Source organism: Cervus elaphus, chromosome 27 (assembly GCF_910594005.1).
Source record: "Cervus elaphus chromosome 27, mCerEla1.1, whole genome shotgun sequence".
Classification (NCBI taxonomy): domain Eukaryota; kingdom Metazoa; phylum Chordata; class Mammalia; order Artiodactyla; family Cervidae; genus Cervus; species Cervus elaphus.
In genome coordinates this window covers 48,210,931-48,231,417 of record NC_057841.1, presented here as the reverse complement: position 1 = coordinate 48,231,417, position 20,487 = coordinate 48,210,931, and the positions used below count along the sequence as shown (strand labels likewise).

Sequence of the window (20,487 nt, the reverse complement as noted above, 5' to 3'; positions counted from 1 at the left end):
GAAAGGAAGAGTACAGGAGGGGAGGAGTCATTCTGGTCCCACTTGCCTATCAGTGTCTGTCCCCTGCCCCCGCCCGCATCTTGCTACAGACTATTTGGCTCTCTCCCTTAATCCAAGCATGAGCAGCAGTTCTTAAACTGGTGTGAACAGGAATCAACAGAGAGCCTGTCAGCACAGCATCTGGGCTCCAGCTTGAGAGTTTCTGGTTATTAGGTCTGAAAGGGCCCCAGCAATCTGCCCTTAAAAACCACATCCAGGTTATTCTGATGCAGATGGTTCTTGGACCACACTTTCAAAGAAAAAAGAGAGAGAAGTGCTATTTAATATTTACCTTAAAAAATGATACTTCATTATAAACCAAAACTGTGCACCCTAAACCAGTTAGCAAAGTGATCCAGAGGAACTCACAGGTTACTGTCTTATTTCTGCTGTCACGTGGTTAAAGATGAAAACATGAAGTGAAATTACTCGATCGTGTCTAACTCTTTGCAACCTCATGGACTCTATAGTCCATGGAATTCTCCAAGCCAAAATACTGGAGTGGGTAGCCATTCCCTTCTCCAGAGGATCTTCCCAACCCAGGAATTGAATGGGGGTCTCCTGCATTGCAGGTGGATTCTTTACCAGCTGAGCTACAAGGGAAACCCTAAAGAGGAAGAACAAACAACCTCCAACCATACTGGTGGCTTAATTCAAAGAGGAAAGTTAAAACATTTTAAGAACATTCAAATGAGTAAGTCTGTTAAAAGAGTAGATCCCAAACTTGAGTTTCTTGGAAGCACACTTCTAGAGAAGTTAATATGTGCCCACATAAAAAGCCTTCACTGATAAAGTAGGAGATCCATCAAACATGCTGGTACTGAAAGTCTTTGAGAAGACCACAGTATGGAAAGATGCTTAATTTTATTTAGCTTAATATACCTAAAACTTGTTGGGTCATGTGACTTTTTTTCCTGTTTTTTGTAACATGTTTATTAAAGTTCTCAATAGACCAGCTTGGGAAATACTACCCTAGAACAATAAGAATGTAAATTAAAGATTTTTCTGGGTTCTGGAAAAAAGTCCAATACGTGGGAAACAATAGTCTTATATAAATGATGCTAACTAAATATTCATACGTAAAAGACTGAGAATTCTACCTCACATCACATATAAAAATTAACTCAAAATAGATCAGAGACCTAAATGTAAGAGCTAAAACTGTTAAACTCTTAAAAGAAGAGTTTTCATGATCTTGGCTTAGGCAATGATTTCTTAGATATGACACCAAAAGTACAAGCTACAAAAGAAAAAATAAATTGGACTTCATGATAATTAAAAGCTTTTGGATTTCAAAGGACACCATCAAGAAAGTGAAAGCACAACTCATAGAATGGTAAAAAATATTTGCAAGTTATATATCTCATAAGGGACTTGTATTCAGAATATATAAGGAACTCTTACAACTCAATAATAAAAAGACAACCTAATTTTAAAAATTTTAAAAATGGGCAAAAGATATAAACAGATATATCTCCAAAGAAGATAACACAAATGTCCATTAAGGACATGAAAAGATGCTCAACATCATTAATCATCAAGAAAATGCAAACCAAAACCACAATGGGATATCACTTCACACCCACTAGGAAAGCTATAATTAAAGACAGATAATAAGACTGTGAAGAAGTGGAGGAAATTGGAACTCTAATACGTTCCTGCTGGTAAAAACGTAAAATGGTGCAGCCATTTCAGAAAACAGTCTGACAGCCCCTCAAAAGGTTAAACAAATAGTTACCATATACCTAAGTAATTCCTCTCCCATGTATGTACTGAAATGAAATTAAATCACACAAAAATTTGTACATGACCATTCATAGTGGCATAATTCATAACAGCCAAAAGTAGAAACAACACAAATATTCGTTAACTGATGAATGGATAAACAAAAAGTGGTATAAGAACACAATGGAATCTATTCAACCATAAAAGAGAGGAAATACTAATTCCTGCTGTAGTGTGATGATCTTGAAAGCCTTATTTCTGCTAAGTAAAAGTCACATTTCCATATATGTGAAATGTCCAGAATATGCAAATCTATAGAGACAGCTGATTAATGTTGACCTAGGGCTTTGGAGAGGCTGGGGGAAAATGGGGAGTGACTGCCAATGAGTACAGAGTTTCTTTTGCAGGTGATGAAAATGTTCTGAAATTGATGATGGGGATGCTTTTTATACAATTCTGTGAGTATTATATGCTTCAGTGGGTGAATTGGATTATATGTAAATTGTATCTTAATAAAAGTGTTATAATAAATTTACAAATTTTTTCTTCCATAGAGGCAGTGGAAAGTTCTTGAGAATTATGTATGAAAATGAATATTTATTTAACAATTAAATGTTTAGTCTATCTTGACCACCTTTAACAAGACCTACTGCCTGCTTGAGCTAAAATGATAACAAGGACACAAAGTTTAAAAAATACATGTTCCTAAGGGTGGTGGAGACAAGACGGTAGAGTAGAAGGATGTGAGCTCACCTCTCATGAAAACACCAAAATCACAACTAACTGCTGAAGACCCATTGACAAACAAAACAAAAAAACCCACTGGAATCTACCAAAAAGCATATGCTATGTCCAAAGACAAAGAGGAAGCCACAATGAAATGATAGGAGGGGTGCATTTGTAATAAAATCAAATCCTGGGTGGGTGACACACAAACAGGAAAATAATTATATCGCAGAGGTTCTCCCACAGGAGTAAAAGTTCTGAGCCCCACGTCAGATTCCTCAGCCTGGGGGTCTGGCATTGAGAAGACAAGGCCCCGGAGCATCTGGCTTTGAAGGCCAGTGGGGTTTGATCCTAGGAATTTCATAGGATTGGGGGAACAGAAATCCCACTTTTAGAAAGTGCACACAAGGTCTTGTGCATACCAGGAATCAGGGGAGAAATCAGTGACCTTGTAAAAGCCTGGGCCAGACCTACCCGCTGGTACTGGAGGGTCTTCTGCGGAGGCAGGGGTGGCTGTGGCTCGCTTTGGGGACAAAGACTTTGTTGGCAGTAGTTCTAGGAAGTGCTCATTGGCATGAGCCCTCCTGGAGGCTGCCAATTTCTCACCCAGACCTGGCCCCACCCAACAGCCTCTATGCTCCAGTGTGGGATGCCTTAGGCCAAGCAGCCAACAAGGCAGGAACACAGTCCCATCAATCAGCTGACCCCACAGCTGCCCACTAAACACATCTCTTGACATGACCCTGCCCACCAGAGGGACAGGACCCGGCTCCATCCACCAGTGTGAAGGACCAGTCCCTCCCACCAGAAAGCCTGGAAAACCCTCCTAGACCAGACTCATCCACCAAGGATCAGACAGCAGAAGAAAAAGAACTATAATTGAAGCCCACAGAACAGAAGCTGCAATTACAGAAAGCTAGATAAAGGGAGATGGCAGAGGAATCTGTTCTAGAAGGAACAAGATAAAACCCCAGAAAAACAACTAAGTGAAGTGGAGATATGCAATCGACCTGGAAAAGAATTCAGAGAAATGATAGTAAGGATGACCCGAGATTTCAGAAAAAGAATGGAGGCACGGTTCAAAATGTTTAACTAGAGCTAGAAGCTAGAGCTAGAGCTAGAAGATCTATAGAACAAACAAACAGAGATAAGCAATGCAATAACTGAAATGCAAAAATGCACTAGAAGGAATCAATGGCAGAATAAATGAGGCAGAAGAATGAATAAGTGAGCTTAAAGACAGAATGGTGGAAATCACTGCAGTGGAACAGAATAAAGAATGAAAGGAAATGATAATTTAAGAGACCTCAGTTGGTCATTAAATGACCAACATTTGTATTACAGAGGTCTCAGAAGGAGAAGAGAGAGAGAGAAAGGACCTCAGGTAATATTTGAAAAGGCAATAGCTGAAAACTTCCCTAACATGGGAAAGAAAACAGTTACCCAAGTCCAAGAAGAAGAGAGAATCCCAGGCAGGATAAACTCAAGGAGGAACATTCTGGGACACATAATAATCAAACTGACAAAAATTAAAGACACAGAGAAAATATTTTTAATAAGGGAATATCAATAAATAACTTACAAGGGAATTCCCATAAGGTTATCAGCTGATTTTTCAGCAGAAACTTGGCAGGCAGAAGGGAGTGGCACAATACGTTTAAAGTGATGAAAAAGAAGAACCTACAACCAAGAACACTCTACCTAGCAAGTCTCTCATTCAGATTTGATGTAGAAATCAAAAGCTTTATAGACAAGCAAAAGCTAAGGGAATTCAGCACCATCAGACCAGCTTTGCAACAAGTGGTAAAGGAGCTTCTCTAGGCAGAAAGGAAAAGGCCACAACCAGAAACAAGAGAATTATGAATGAAAAAGTCCACCAATAACGGTAAACATACAATAAAGGTAGGGCATCATCTACACAAATATGATATCAAATCAGCAATCATGAGAAGAGGAGAGTACAAACGCAGGACACTGCAAATGTATTTGAAATCAAAAGACCAGCACCTTCAAACAATCTTGTTTACATACAGACTGCTGTATCGAAACCTCTCGGTAACCAGCAAGGAAAAATATACGATAGATACACATATGCACACAAAGAAAAAGGAATCCAAACACAACACTAAAGTTAGTCATCAAATCACAAGAGAAGAAAACAAAAGAAGAATAGGCGCAAAAAGACCAGCAAAAACAAACCCAAAGCAATTAACAGAATGGCAATAAGAACATACATATCAATAATTACTTTAAACATAAACAAATTAAATGCTTCAACCAAAAGACAGACTGATTGAATGGATACAAAAACAAGACATATATATATATGTTGTCTGTAAGAGATCTATTTCAGATCTAGTGACACATACAGATGGAAAGTGAGTGGATAGAAAAAGCTTATTCCAAGCAAATAGAAATTGAAAGAAAACTGGAGTAAAAATACTCATATGGTACAAAATGAACTTTAAAATAAAGATTGTTGCAGGAGACAAAGAAGGACACTACACAGTGATCAAGGGATCAATCTAAGAATAAGATATAGAAATTGTAAATATATATGCACCCAACACAGGCAAATAGTAACAGTCATAAAAGGAGAAATTGACAGGAACATAATAATAGTGGGGGAATTTAACACCCTGCTTTCCTCAATAGACAGGTCAAACAGAAAATCAGTTAGGAAACACAGGCCTTACATGACATATTGAGATCAATGGACTTAGCTGATATTCATACATAATCCCATCCCAAAGCAGCAGATGAAATTTCAAATGCAGATGAAATCTTCTCCAGGATTGATCACATACTGGGCCACAAAGTGAGTCTTGGCAACTTTAAGAACATTGAAATCGTATCAAGCATCCTTTCCAACTACAATGCTATGAGATTAGAAATCAACTGTAAGAAAAAATTGTAAAAAACACAAACACATGGAAGCTAAACAATATGCTGCTAAAAAACCAAGGGATCACTGAAGAAATCAAAGAGAAAATTAAAAAACCAAGCAAAACTAGAGACAAAAGAAAACAAAAGCAGGATGATCCAAAACCTATGAGATGTAGCAAAAACATTCTAAGAAGGAAGTTTATAGCAGTGCAATCTTACATCAGGAAACAAGGAAAATCTCAAATAAACAATCTAAACTTACAGCTAAAGCAACTAGAGAAAGAACAGAACCCAAAGTTAGTAGAAGGAAAGTAATAAAGATGAGACAGAAATAAATGAAATAGAGATGAAAAAATTGAAAAGATAAATGAAAATAAAAGCTGGTTCTTTGAAAAGATGGGGCTTCCCAGGTGACTCTGGACTAAAGAATCCACCTGCCAATGCAGGAGATGCAAGAGACACAGGTTTGATCCCTGGGTCAAGAAGATTCCCTGGAGGAGGACATGGCAGCCCACTTTAGTATTCTTGCCTGGAGAATCCCATGGACAGAGGAGCCTGGTGGGATACAGTCTGCAGGATCCCAAAGAGTCAGACACGACTGAGTGAGCATGCACACACACTCTTTGTAAAGATAAACAAAGTGGGCAAAACTTTAGCCAAACTCATCAAGAAAAAAAGGGAGAGGGCTCACATTAATAGAATTAAAAATGAAAAAGGAGAAGTTACAATGGACATCACAGAAATACAAAGGATTACTACAAGCAATTATATGCCAATAAAATGGACAACCTAGAAGAAATGGACAAATTCTTAGAAAGGTACAAGACTGAACCAGAAAGTTATAGAAAATATAAATAGACCTATCACAAATACTGAAACTGAAATGATGATAAAGAAACTTCTGACAGACAAAAGTCCAGGACCAGATGGCTTCACAGGTGAATCCTATCAAAAACATTTAGAGGAGAGTTAATACCTATTCTTCTGAAATGCTTCCAAAAAATTGCAGAGAGAGGCCACCATCACCCAGATATCAAAACTAGAAAAAGATATCACACACACAAAAAATTTACCGGCCAATATTACTGATGAACATAGATGCAAAAATTCTCAACAAGATACTAGCAAACTGAGTCCAACAATACATTAAGAGGGTTGTACACCATTATCAAGTGGGATTTATCCCAAGGTTGCAAGGATACTTCAATATCTGCAAATCAATCAATGTGATACACCACATTAACAAGTTGAAGAATAAAAACCATATAATGATTTCAATAGATGGAGAAAAAATTTTTGACAAAATTCAATACCCATTTATGACACAAACTCTCCAGAAAGAGGGTGTAGAGGGAGACTATTTCAACATTATAAAGGCCATATATACAAAGCTACAGCTAACATCATACTCAACTGTGAAATACTAAACACATTTCCTTTAAGATCAGGAGAAAGAGAAAGATGTCCACTCTCACCACTTTTATTCAACATGGTTTTGGAAGTCCTAGCCATGGCAATCAGAGAAATAAAAGAAATAAAGGGAATCCAAGTTTAAAAAGAACTAAAACTGTCACTGTTTGCAGATGACATAATACTACACACACAAAATTCTAAATATGCTACTAGAAAACTACTAGAGCTTGTCAATGAATTTGGTGAGGTTGTAGGATATAAAATTAGTACACAGAAATCTCTTGCATTTCTACACATTAACAATGAAAGATCAGAAAGAGAAATTGAAGAAACTAGTTCCATTTACTACTGCATCAAAATGAACAAAACACCTAGGAATAAACATACCTAAGGAAGCCAGAGACCTTTACTCTGAAAACTATAAGATGCTGATGAAAAAACTGAAGATGACACAGACAGATGGAAAGATATACCATGTCTGGAAGAATCAATATTGCTAAAATGACTATATCACCCAAAGCAATCTACAGATTCAGTGCAATCCCTATCAAATTACTACTGGCATTTTTTTTTTTTTTTTTTTTTACAGAATTAGAACAAAAAAGTTTACAATTTGTATGGAAACAGAAAAAACCCCAAATAGCCAAAATAATCTTGAGAAAGAAAAACAGAGCCGGAGGAATCAGGCTCCCCAGCTTCAGAGTGTACTACAAAGTTATAGCCATCAAAACGTTATGGTACTGGCACAAAAAGAGAAATATAGGTCAATGGAACAGGATAGAAAACCCAGAAATAAATCCACACACCTGTGATCAATTAATCTATGACAAAGAAGACAATAATACATGACAGAGAAAAGACAGTCTCTTCAATAAATGGTGCTGGTAAAACTGGACAACTACATGTAAAAGAATGAAATCATAACATTCTTTAATACCACAAACAAAAATAAGCTCAAAATGGATTAAAAAACCTATATGTAAGACTGAATACTATAAAACTCTTAAAAAAAACATAGTTGGAACACTCTTTGATATAAATTGCATCAATATCTTTTTCAATGCATCTCCTAGAGTGATGGGAAATACAAATAAACAAATGGGATCTAATTAAACCCAAAAACTTTTGCACAGCAGAGGAAACCATAAATGAGACGAAAAGACAACCCACAGAATGGGAGAAAATATTTTCAAACTATGTGACTGACAGGGGATTAATCTCCAAAATTTGGCTAACAACTGATGGCTCAGTATAGAAACAAACAAACAACCCAATCCAAAAGTGGGCAGAAGGCTTACTAGACATTTATTCAATGAAGATATACATATGGCCAAGAGTCACAGGAAAAAGTGCTCAACATCGCTAATTATGGAAAAGTAGAAAAGTGTTAGTTGCTCAGTCATGTCTGACTCTTTGTGACCCCATGCACTGTAGCCTGCCAGGCTCATCTGTCCATGGAATTCTCCAGGCAAGAATACTAGAGTGGGTAGTCATTTCCCTTCTCCAGGGGATCATTAGAGAAATGCAAATCAAAACTACAATGAGGTATCACGTCACACCAGTCAGAATGGCCTTCATCAAACAATCTACAAACAATATATGCTGGAGAGGAGGTGAAGAAAAAGGAGCCCTTCTACACTGCTGGTGGGAATGTAAATTGGTATAGACACTATGGAGAACATTATGGAGGTTCCTTAAAAAACTAAAAATAGAACTACCATATGATTAAACAATCCCACTTCTGGGTGTGCATCTGGGGAAAATCATAGTCTGAAAGGATACATTCACCCAATGTTCACTGCAGCTCTAATTACAATAGCCAAGATATGAAATCAACCTAAATGTCCATCAGCAGATGAATGGATAAGGAAGATGTGATAGATACATGCACAGGAATATTACTCAGCTATAAAAAGAATGAAATAAGTCATTTGCAGCAACACTGATGGGCCTGGAGATTATCATATTAAGTGAAGTAAGTCAGAGAAGGACAAATATCATGATATCACTTATATGAAGAATCTAAATGATACAGATGAACTTATTTACAAAACTGGAATAGACTCACAGGCTTAGAAAAGAAATTTATGGTTACCAAAGGGGAAGTATGGGGGAGACAGATAAATTAGGAGTCTGGGATTGATGTATACACATGACTATATTGGAGTGGGTTGCCGTTCCCTTCTCTAGGGGATCCTCCCAACCTAGGGATCAAACCTGTATCTCCTGCATTGGCAGGCAGATTCTTTACCACTCAGTTACCTGGGAAGCCCTATATATATATAATGGGCTTCCCATATATATAGCAGATAATGAACGAGGACCTAATATATAGCACAGGGAAGTATACTCAATATCATATAATAACATAAATGGGAAAAGAATTTGAAAATGAATAGATGTATGTATATGTATAACTGAATCATTTTGCTGTACACTTGAAACTAACCCAACATTGTAAGCCAACTGTATTCGAATATATAATAAAAACGTAAAAAAAAAATGTTCCTGGAGAAAAGACTGGGAAGACGTTCTGCTTGAACTAAGTCTAACAATGTGCCAAATGACATTCACGGAAGCTTAGCTGAGAGTATTAGCAGTATCTTACTTTACTCTTTCTGCAACTTTTAATAAGGCAGGGTGGGGATTATCATCTCCACTTTATTGGTGAGAAAACAGGTTTAAGGACAGGAAATGCCTTGTTCCAGGTCACAGAAGGAAACGGGACACGGGCTGAGGTCTTTGGACTCCACGTCCAATGCTTTGGTTCCACCAGTGTGGTTTCCTTCAGTTGTCATGACTGTCCCCCCGCGCAGATCTCCGTGTCACTTACTGGTGTTCAATTGCTCAAAGCCTCCTTTGTTTAATTTCCTTGGCCAGAATCCCTAGTCAGGCTGGCTACTTTTATCGGTCTCCAATCAATCATGTCTGACTTAACAAACATTCTTACACAGTCCTCAAGTTCCATCCTTGCTCAAGAGACTCCAAGGGCAACCATGAAAGCTTGGGTGTGAATTCTGGATAAGAGATTTATGAGCTGGGTATTGTGAATACAACTTTTAACTTACTGGATTCTTGGGTATTTGATCTGTAAAATGGGAATAAGATGATCAACCCTATAAGAACCATGAGATTGAACTGAGATTTTACTTAAAGTGCTTTATGGCCATGTCTGTCTTACCTGATCCTACTCCCTGACCTTGCATTAAATCTGAAGTATTTTGCTTAGCTTGCCAGGCCTTTGGAAACCTCTTCCCTTTCCAAAAGCCATACAGAGCACACAAGGGCCAACATCACACTATTTGGTGCTGGGCTACTTTTCAGTGAGTTTTCTGGTCTTAATCGTCTCTCACCTTGAAAATCACTGTCAAAGTGTGGTACTGAATCATGGAATAAGGGTCAGAAAAAGTTGGAGCTCTATCTTAATAATCCAGATCTTCTGAATCACACCCCTTGGGTGCTACTGGTAGAAAAGCATAAAACAACATTTTTCATAAGCCCTGCCATTATTATACCCCCTCCTACACCCCTGGTATACAGTAGCTATAAATTCTAAGCTTCTTGAAGCCAGGAGATGTTTACAGGGTCTTTGTTCCTATCACATTATTTAGCACAGATTTAGGCACCTAAACAGGGCTTAACATCAGTACTTCTGTGATTGAAGAGACAATTCCATGTTCAGCTTACTAGTTCTCAAACTCCACCTTCACCAGAATCACCTGGATTGCTGGTTCCCACCCTCAGAGTCTCTGACTCAGTAGATCTGGGGCAGTGCCTGGGAATTTGTATTCCTAACATGTTCCTAGGTGATTCTAATGTTCCTGGTCTGGGGACCACAACCTGTTTCCGTTCAAATCTGGCCTGAAGACCAGCAGCTTCAGTACCACGTGGGAACCTGTAAATTGCAGTGGTTCAGGCCCCTATGTGTACCCTCTGCTGTAGCTTTGTCCTGGGCCTCTATGTGAACCCCGTTCTCACCCCATACAGAGCCCCCTCTCCTATGCCCCTCCCTCAGTCCTTCATATACTCTGGAGGATTGGCCTTCTCAAGTCACTTGGTGATGCTTGTAGAAATGCCGTTTCCTGGTCCTCTTCACCTGAGAGATGCATGATCTGGCCCTCAGAGAGCTTTTAGCATATGGAGAAGATGGTTTAGTGAACAAGTCATGGTGTGATAGATGCACAGGAAGCCAAGTCATGGAGGTGCTCTCTGCTCATACACACTTGTGTTCGGGTGAAATCCTGCTAAACTTCTCTATACCAGGGGGATGAGACTGGTAGGGGGAAGGTTGGCTGCTCTTTTCTCTACTGTGAAGGGTTTTGCTTGTTGACCATGAGTAGGGTCTCCTGAGTCTTGCCTTGACTCTAGTTGGGAGAGCCATGGACATTTCCCAGGTTTCCTGGCCTTCAGAGTGGCAGGTGCCGCCTCTCTCTGCATATCCCTCTTCCCGGGTTACTTGCCTTTCTCTCTGTGTGGTCCCTTGGTGGTCCCTTGAGTCACATTGCTGTCTCAGGCTGTCACCATGAGGAAGGAGTTTGGGAAGCAGAGGGGAACTTTGAAGGTGTTGCCATGGGAGAGAGCTCAGCCTCCGGTACGGGCCCAGTGTAGAACCGGCTACGTAATTCACAGGTCCAGGGCAAAATGTAAACGTGGGTCTACTTAGCCAAAAATTAAGACTTTTGAGATGGTGATACAATAGCATTAAACCAAGCTGGTAGCCCACGTGACTGCAGGGCCCATGCCCAGGAGGCCAGTCTCAGCCCAGGAAACGAGACTGACTGTACATCACTTTAACTTGCAAATGACTTGCCTCTCAGGGGATAAGGTGGTCTGTGTAGGAGAGAACTGGGGGAAGAAGAAGATAGAGGAGGCAATGCCCTATTTTTCTCAACATGGCTTAGAGAATTTACTTGAGTAGAACTGTGTCTGAGTTTACTTGAGTATAACTCTCTCTCACTGCTCCTGGGGAAGAGGGTGGGGTGCTCTGGGGCATACGAATCCCAGTCACTATCCACGGGGGCCTCGGAGCCGGCTCCTATTGAGAACCTGGGACCAAGGCCAAGGAGCCAAGCTGGGGTCCCAGGGGAATGGGATTCTTAGGCTCAGGAATGGTGGTGGACACTCTGACCCCCGCCCCAGGCTCTCTGTCCTGCCCTCCTGTTCCTCACATCAATCTTTCCCCCTGCTCTCTGCCTGCTCTGTGCCAGAGTAGCCACAGACTGGTTGAGCACCAGTGTCTCTTGGGGAGTTTAAAAACAAAAGGACCATCAGATGAGCCTTTGTTGGGGCCAGGAGCACAGCTAAAATATGTCTAGGTTCAGAGGTTAAGAATTGGACCCCAGAGCCAGGACAACTGTCCCTTGACAAAATAATGCTGCCTTGATTCCTCCCACATGACGCTAAGTCACTTCAGCCGTGCCCAACTCTGTGAAACACTATGGGCTGTAGCCCGCCAGGCTCCTCTGCCCATGGGATTCTCTGGGCAAGAATACTGGAGTGTGTTGCCATGTCCTCCTCCAGAGAATCTTCCTGACCCAGGGATCAATGCTGTGTCTCTTACATCTCCTGCATTGGCAGACAGGTTCTTTACCACTAGTGCCACCTGGGGAGCTCCCACCTGATAACTGTCTGGAGAACCTTCTCCCTGCAGCCTCCCTTGTACCCATCTTCAAGGGCACCAGCCTGCAGCCCAGCATTCACAGCACTGAGCACCCTCCACGCTTTCTACTGCAGGGGTCCAGACTTGGCTGCATGTCAGCTTTCCCCAGGAGCTATGAAAACTGCTCCTTCCTTGGCCCAACCTAGAGGTTCTGATGGAGCTGCTCTGGACTGTGGGCTATGGCCACTGAGGTTTTTAAATGCTCTGCTCCCTTGTAACCAGACTTGCAATCATTTTGAAATGTATGGAAACATCAAATCACTGTGCTGTGTACCAGGAACTAATAGTGTTATAAAGCAATTATACTTCAAAAACAGACAAACACTCATAGAAAAAGAGACCAGATTCATGGTTGCCAGAGATGGGGAGTGGGTGGGTGGCTGGATGAAGGTGGTTAAAAGGTACAAACTCCCAGTTATAAGATAAATAAGCACTAGGGATGAGATGTACAACACAATAAATATAATTAACACAGCTCCACATTATATATGAAAGTTAAGGGAGCAAATTCTCCAAGTTCTCATCATGAGCAAACAATTTTTTTTTCTATTTCTTTAATGTTGTATTTATATGAGATAATGGATGTTCACTAAACTTACGATCATCATTTCATGAAGTGTGCATGCCAGATCATTACGCCGCACCCCTTAAACTTACACAGAGTGGCGGGTCACTTGTATCTTGTTAAACTGGAAGAAAAAACTGCTCTGCTGTCTGATTTGCTCTCTTCCTGCCCCCATGACTCTCCTTATCACATCTGCCGAGGCCACACCATGGAGGACAGTCTCTCTCTAGCATTCTGGTGGTCCTCCTGGTGCAGAAGCAACCAGTGGGGACAGGAGTGAGAACCACCCCCGTCCCCATCCCATTCCTGGCTCTGCCATGAAGGGTGGAACCTCGCTTTGGCACCAAAACCCACCTGCTGTTTGCTCTCTCCCACTTAGAGGACCACCTGGCCCACCAGCACATGCTCCCTGTATTTCTCTGTGTTGGGCTTTTCCCCGTCTTCTTTATTTCTTTTTTCAACTTTTAAATGTTTTAAAAAAGTGAGTGAAGTCACTTAGTCATGTCCTACTCTTTGCGAACCCATAGACTGTAGATTCCCAGGCTCCTACGACCATAGAATTTTCCAGGCAAGAATGCTGGAGTAGGTTGCCATTTCCTTCTCCAGGGGATCTTCCTGATCCATGGATTGAACCCAGGTCTCCTGCACTGCAGGCAGACGCTTTACCATCTGAGCCACCAGGGAAGCCCCTTTCTTTATTTCTTATCGCAGGCGTCTACGTGGCCAGGATTTCCTACACATGGGTCTTGATGGAGCTTCCCTTCCTGCCAGTATTTCTGTCCGCCTGCGGCAGCAGCTGCTACCATCACTGCCCTCCCAGCCCTCCACGCCCTGGCCACCCTGCACCCGGCAGCCTGCGACCTCATCCTGTACCTGCTGGCACAGCACCCCTGCAGCTCCTCACCTCTCGTCACTCTTCTCAGCCGGACCAGCGCTGCCTGTGCCCACAGAGCCGGGGAGGCGGGCTCTGGGCCCAGGGCAGCGGGGGCGGAGGTGCTGGCCACAATCCGCTGCTTCATGCCTCCTCCTCGGGGCCAAGGCCGCCCACTCAGCAGGCTTCCGGGGCCAGTGCAAAACCTTGCTTGTCTGCCAGCTATTTCCTGTTAAGTGGTTTCATTTTTCTTTATCTAGTCTCCTTGGGGGCGCAGGGCTGGGACCCAACAACCCTGAGAATGAGGCAAACCTTTTCAAGGATCCTCTGTGCCTCCTGTACGTGCCCGCTCCTGCCTCCGCGCCTCAGGCTTTTCACTGTAGCAGAATCAGGCCCACTGCTCCTCATCAGAGTCCACTGGGGGACCAAGGGCAACAGGGCCTTGTAGTGTGCTGGAGTGACTCTGCTGGGAGTCAGAAAAATAGGGCCCAGGAAATGGACACCCAGCTGTCTTCAACTTGGGTTGCCCGTTGGAACCACACCAGGAGTTTTGAGAAATACCTGTTCCCAGACCCACTGCTGACTTAATTGGTCTGGGGGTGGGGCCGGGCATCCTGGATTAAACACTGCTAGCAGTGATTTCAAAGTCTGGATCTTGATCCAGCAGCATCCCTATAATCCAAGAGTTTGTTAGAAGCTCAGATTCTTGGCTCTACCCCGATGTGCTAAATCAAAATCCTGGAGTTGAGGCTCAGGGATCTGGGTTTTGATAAGCACCGTAGATGATTCTTTAAGGCACAAGGGTTTGCAAATGGGGATGTGTTGGAGTAGGCAAAGGGGAAGGGATGATTGCAGAGAGCATCCCGTTTCAAAGTCTATACCAGTGGTTCTCAAAGTGTGGTCCCTGGACCAATAGCATGAACATAACCTGGACACTTATTAGATATGCAAACTCACAGGCCCTTCACCAGACCTACTGAGTCAGAAACTCTGGGCATGTTGGACATGCTTTCTCAGTGATTCTGATGTGTGCTTGAGTTTGAGAGTCACTGGTCTCCCATCTACTTGCCTCACTTGAGACCATTACATGATTTGTGTCCGCACCGTGGCGGCTCTGTAGGGAAAGGATGGCAGCCAAGAACAATTGTAGAGGCTTGAAGTTATTACCCATAAAATGATGACATGCTTAGGGTGAGGTGGTGCATCTGTTCTGAAGAATTCTTTCCTTAATCACTCTTCAGGGAATGTCTACTGGGGGAGGCTACAGGCAGGGAGTTTTGGAGGCAGGATTCTGTGAGCTGCCCACCCTTCCCCGAGCACCTGTGTGTGTATTATATGCATATGCCTGTGGATGTGTAACAGGTTTCAAGTTCCCCCAGAATGACTGCACGGGCTCTGTAGAGAGAGAGAGGGAACACAGAGGAGCCAGTTATTTCCCAGGGCTGCTGTGTGCCCACCTGTGGGGTAGTTCTGTGAATAATAGAGACAGAAACAATGACAACCATTTGTGTATATGCAGAATACTGTCACATGTATGTATGAGTGTGTAAGTGCATTGTGTGCATGTATTGTGTATCTGTACGTACATGTGAATATGTACCAACTTCTGTGTTTAGCCTATGTGTATACATCTATGTGTGTTTATATGTGCGTGTGTGTGAGTGTTGTGTGGGTGTATATGTTACAACCACGATCCTCACAGGACTTATAATCTAACTGGAGAGGAAAAACACATTTAATTGAAATAGTCACGTTGTGCCCTGAGCTCCACGATACTGACTTTAAAGAAGGCATTGTTTAAACTTTTGAAGAAATTGTCCTAAAACAAGTGGTGCTCTTCTCTGGTGAGGTAGGAAGAGGAAGGATTGGGTAGTTCAAATGGAGAAGTGAGGGGGCACCTTTAGTGCACCCCCCTGGGTGCCCAGCCAGTCCTTTCATCTTAAAGCCTTGAAAGGGTTCTGAGCTGGCCCCGCTGGCCCCAGACACCACATTTTAAAGAAGACCCCCGAGACGATGCCCAAGCTCTGCTGGATGTTTCCAGTCACTGGGACTCTGCCTGGGACTGTGGCTCCTCCACCTCTCCAGGGCCCACGGCCCCGGTGTGGACTGATCTGTTTCCAGGGCTTCTTAAGTAGCCTTCACATGAACACTGCTCTTAGGTGGGTACAGACCTTATTTTGTAGACGATGAACTGCAGGCTCCAAGACAACCCCCCAGCCAGTAAGCAATAGAGAGGGGCTGGATCCAAAACCAGGCTCATCTGAATTCAAAGCTGAGACCTTTTCATATTGACCTCCTGACTTGCCAACAAGGTTTGATGACTGTAGGAGGCTACGTGGATTTATTGCATTTCTTGTAGGCTCATGGTCTTTCTAAACTCAGTTCATATCCTCAATTCCTACATCTTTCAATTATTAATTTGTTTGTTTCCCCCTTCAGTTCAATCAGTTGTTGCTTGATGTATCTTTTTTTAGAAAAATTATTTTTATTTAAATTAAAAAAGGATAAAGAAAAAGTACAGTGAACACCTGTTATCCACCACCCAAAATAAGAAAAAAAAAGATTACCTGGTTCTCTTTAAAGGACCATTCCTTTGTTCTTTCATCAAACAATGGTAATGATAAACAGAAGCATTCCCTGTTTAGGTACTCTTACTTGGCAACTACAAAAGTGGTATTTCACCTTATGTCTGTCTGCTCTATTTAACTGGAGGGTGAAACCGTTAATACCAGGCAGACAGGAGGGCCTGTAGCAGCGTAGACCTTCGGACGTGCATGTGATAAAACACAGGCCTCACAGACTAGCCCCAGATCTCACTCTTTCAACCCAGGACCCACCCTGACCAAGGAACTGACTTTTTCTTCAAATATTGGGCAACATGATCTGGACACAAAGAGTAAACAGATTCAGCAGTGGATCGAAGAAAAGTACAAAGTCCAGATTAAAGTTAAAAAAGGGAAGAGTGCAGATGAGCCCGAGAACAAAATGGTAGAAGTGAAAACAGGCCTGAGCGACTGCTTGTGAGTTTGTTTTCTGAACTTACAAGTACAGCTGTGGAAAACCTGGAAAACATAAAGGCAGAGAAAAGTAATAATTCTGCCCAGTCTTGTGGCAGCTTTCTGACTGGGTTTTCAAAATCCAAAATGTACACACTTTTTTGCCACCGTAGCATTTAGTACTTCGCCACGTGAGAACACTACTTCCTCACTTAAGGGCTATATACTATTCTACTTCATAAACTGAAGAGGGTCTAACATTTAAATAGGAAGACTAGAGACCCATACAGGTTCATCTTTTTAAGTCCGATTCCTCTTTATAAATGCCTATGAGACGCATTCAAGTCAAACTCTTCTAGAAAGTGTTAGTTTACAGTCCCAGGATTAGTTTGTGGAGGATCTGTGGATTTCGCTTTTGGAGTTTCACAGCTTAGCAGCAGATAAAGGCAGCATTTACTCCAGTGGTTTTCAGCCCTAGCTCCAGGCTAGAATGACCCAGGCCCTGGACCCAGTCCAGCCTACCCAGAATCTCTAGAACCATGTGTCGGTCTTTTTCTAACCACCTCAATGACTCTGTGAAGGACAGTTGGGAACAGCACTGAGCTGACAATCTGGGGGCATAAGGGCGCCCTGCCAGTGCCCAAACCCACCACTTTGCACTTTTTGTGAGAGGGTGGTCTGGGCCAAACATAGCCTCTCAGTGTCATGACGGGGGATTCAAAACTATCAAGCCTTTAGCATGTTGGGCTAGTTACATGGAGTTTGTATAACCACCTGGTTATTGGACAGGTTTCGATCAGCTTAACCAGGTCTATATGATTTGACTTAGCAAATCCCTTATATAGCAATTCAAGAATGCTGGCTTTTATGGGTATCAGATAAGCATGAACACTGGCAAGAATCAGAGGTGCTGGTTTTACACTAGCCTTTTGTTTCCTCTTCTAGGAGGAGATGTGTAATCGAATCGTCAAGACCATGTCTGGAATTGCAACCTTCTCATCCCGGCCGCAGCCCATCAGAGGAGACAAGGCTATGATGTGTGTTCTTTGTCCCTTGAGCAAAAAGGAGGAGGCTGCGTGGAGAGCAGTTCCAGGCACCCCGAGAGGAGACACTCTGTATTTTGAGGCTGATTGTTTAGCACACAAGGGTTGATGATGACTGTGTACTGTTGGCCTATTCTTTTTACATCATTCTTTATACTTTTTTGGCCTTATATTTCACTTTTCAAGGTGTTATGATTGATATCCCAGCTTTTTTTTTAGATCTGGATTTGTTTATCTTATTTCATCCTCTCACATTCAAACATTTATGCCTTTCTGTTTTAAATGTATTTATTATAAATAGCAAATTGTTAAGTCTCAAAAAAAGTGCAACCTAAGAGTCTCTGTATTCCAGTGGTGAATTTAATAGGTAACTTTTTTTTTTGGTCAATTAGGTACTGTCTTATTATATCTAATTTCTACATTTTGTCCTTCTGTTTATTTTTTTGTGCTTACTATTTATAATATTTTCCTCCTTTTCTGCTTTCCATTGTAAAGATAATTTTTCTTCTGGTTCAAAATTTGTAATTCTGATTTTGTTCTCATGGTGGTTGCCCTTATCAGCCATGTTTATTCCTCCTGTGGACTTAGTAAACTTACCAATTTTTGCACAAGCTAAGTACTGTAATAGGTGCTCATGCCTTTCTCTCTATCCCACTCCTTGCCATCATTTAATATTCCAGTTCTAGGTCTATTTCTTCCACTTCTCCCCTTTGGTCCTAATGATCGATAAACAATTTGGTCTTTAAACATTTGGTCGATAAACATTTCTTCTGTCTTTTGCAGCATTTCCTGGTTTCATTTTTCTCCCTTGTTTGGATGCTTCCACTCAGATTGTTTTCAGTGCAGTTGTCTGTGGGTGAATCTTATGCCTGAGGACACTTTTGTTATTCTCATTAATGACTCCTGTGTGTAGAGTAGTATCCAGGCAGCTTCGCTGGATTGAATATTTTGGCCCTAGTCTTGGAGTCTCTGGTTAGGAAGTCTACAGTATTTCTCTTTTCTCACCAAACTGACTTGTCTGTGGAGTACTGGTGAGCTGGCCATCTGGGAAAACTCAGATTTGTGATCTGTTGATTTCTGGGGTGTAAATACTCCCATCCTGCCTGATTTCCAGCTATCTAGGCAATGCCACTAAATGAGACCCTGGAGGGATGTGTTCATAGAGGGATCTGTATAACCAGAGCTCAGATGCTGCTTGGAACTGGCTCCTCTCTCCACTGTTGACACAGAAGTGAAGGGCTGTGTTGCATGGGCTTCCTTGGTGGCTCAACAGTAAAGTATCCTCCTGTCAATGCAAGCGATGTAGATTTGATCCCTGGGACAGGAACATCCCCTGGAGAAGGAAATGGTGACCCACTCCAGTATTCCTACCTGGGAAATCCCATGGACAGAGGACCCTAGCAGGTTGCAGTCCCTAGCGTCTCAAAGAATTGGATACACCTTAGTGACTAAACAACAACAAGCAGAAGAACTACTTGGGTAGCCTCTAGATGTTGTACATTTCGTAACTCAATTCTTGTTTTTAAATCCCATCTATTTCTACCTTGCTTGGTATCCTGGGCCAACTCAACTTGCTTTACAGTGGAGGATATTGAAAAATTTAGAACAGCTGAATGGATTTGTTAGTGGTCAGTAATCAGAATGGCATGCATGTAGAGGGTTTTCTGCTCTTAATAAAACCAGATTATAACACTTTAGAGGAAAAGGCACGAAAAGTGGTATTTTAATAGTTCTATGTCATCACTTAGACGTTCTGGGGCAGCTGAGAGAGCTGCGAACATAAACAGCCTTCTGGTGAAATTCCCGGATGCTGGATCCTCAGAGAGCCATAACTCCCTGGTCATGAAAACAGAGCCCGAGACCTTCTTGGCCTCCAGGTGTGATCACAAACTCAGAGGTAGCCTCTGGAGTGTGACTTGCTCCCATTTCCTATGTGGACATTTGTTTCCAGAGGTGCACCATTTTCCTGGAGAAGCTATAATTGGTTAGATATAATCTGGAAAAGAGGTAGGCAGCCCAGGATTCTTGGGCTGGTGGAAGAGGACTGGGATCCTAGGGCTGACACAGGAAAGAAAAAATCAACGCAGACACCAGCTTTTGCTAAATATTAGATTTATAAAGAGTTTGTCCCCTACACACTGCTTCCTTCCTTCATCTTCTGCCTTAGGTCCTAACCCCATCATGTTATCCTGGAAGTATGGAGGGCGTGGACATTGAGGCACTGTAAGTTCACCCCTGTTCTTGGGGGGAATGGGTGGGAAGGCTGAGCCACATGCCCCTTTCCCACAAAAGGGTCCTGTGTTTTAGGAGCTCAATGTTATAACCAGAGCAACTAAATAACATTTAGTTACTGGTCATTCAAGAGGTGCTGGATTAGTCATTTTAGGGCACAAGACTCTCCCCTAAAAACTGGAATGAGGTGTAACAATCAGCATTTCAACTCAAATAGAAAACAATGATTATGGTCATTTCTGTATAATTCTCTTTATAAGCAAATCAAACCTTCTTCTGATAACTTTCAACCTATCCTCATCTCTTTTTTCTAGAGGGGAGGACTTTTATTG

General features: G+C 42.0%; 1 protein-coding gene across 1 annotated transcript in view; it reads right to left on the bottom strand.

The window, feature by feature from the left end:
• LOC122684993 (urea transporter 1) overlaps positions 1-13,905 on the bottom strand; it is a 51,527-nt gene extending 37,622 nt beyond the window's left edge. The window contains exon 1 of the mRNA XM_043889610.1: positions 13,887-13,905. The gene's annotated coding sequence lies outside the window, so the exon portion shown is untranslated. The remainder of the gene's footprint in view (positions 1-13,886) is intronic.
• Between the last annotated feature and the right edge of the window lie 6,582 nt (positions 13,906-20,487).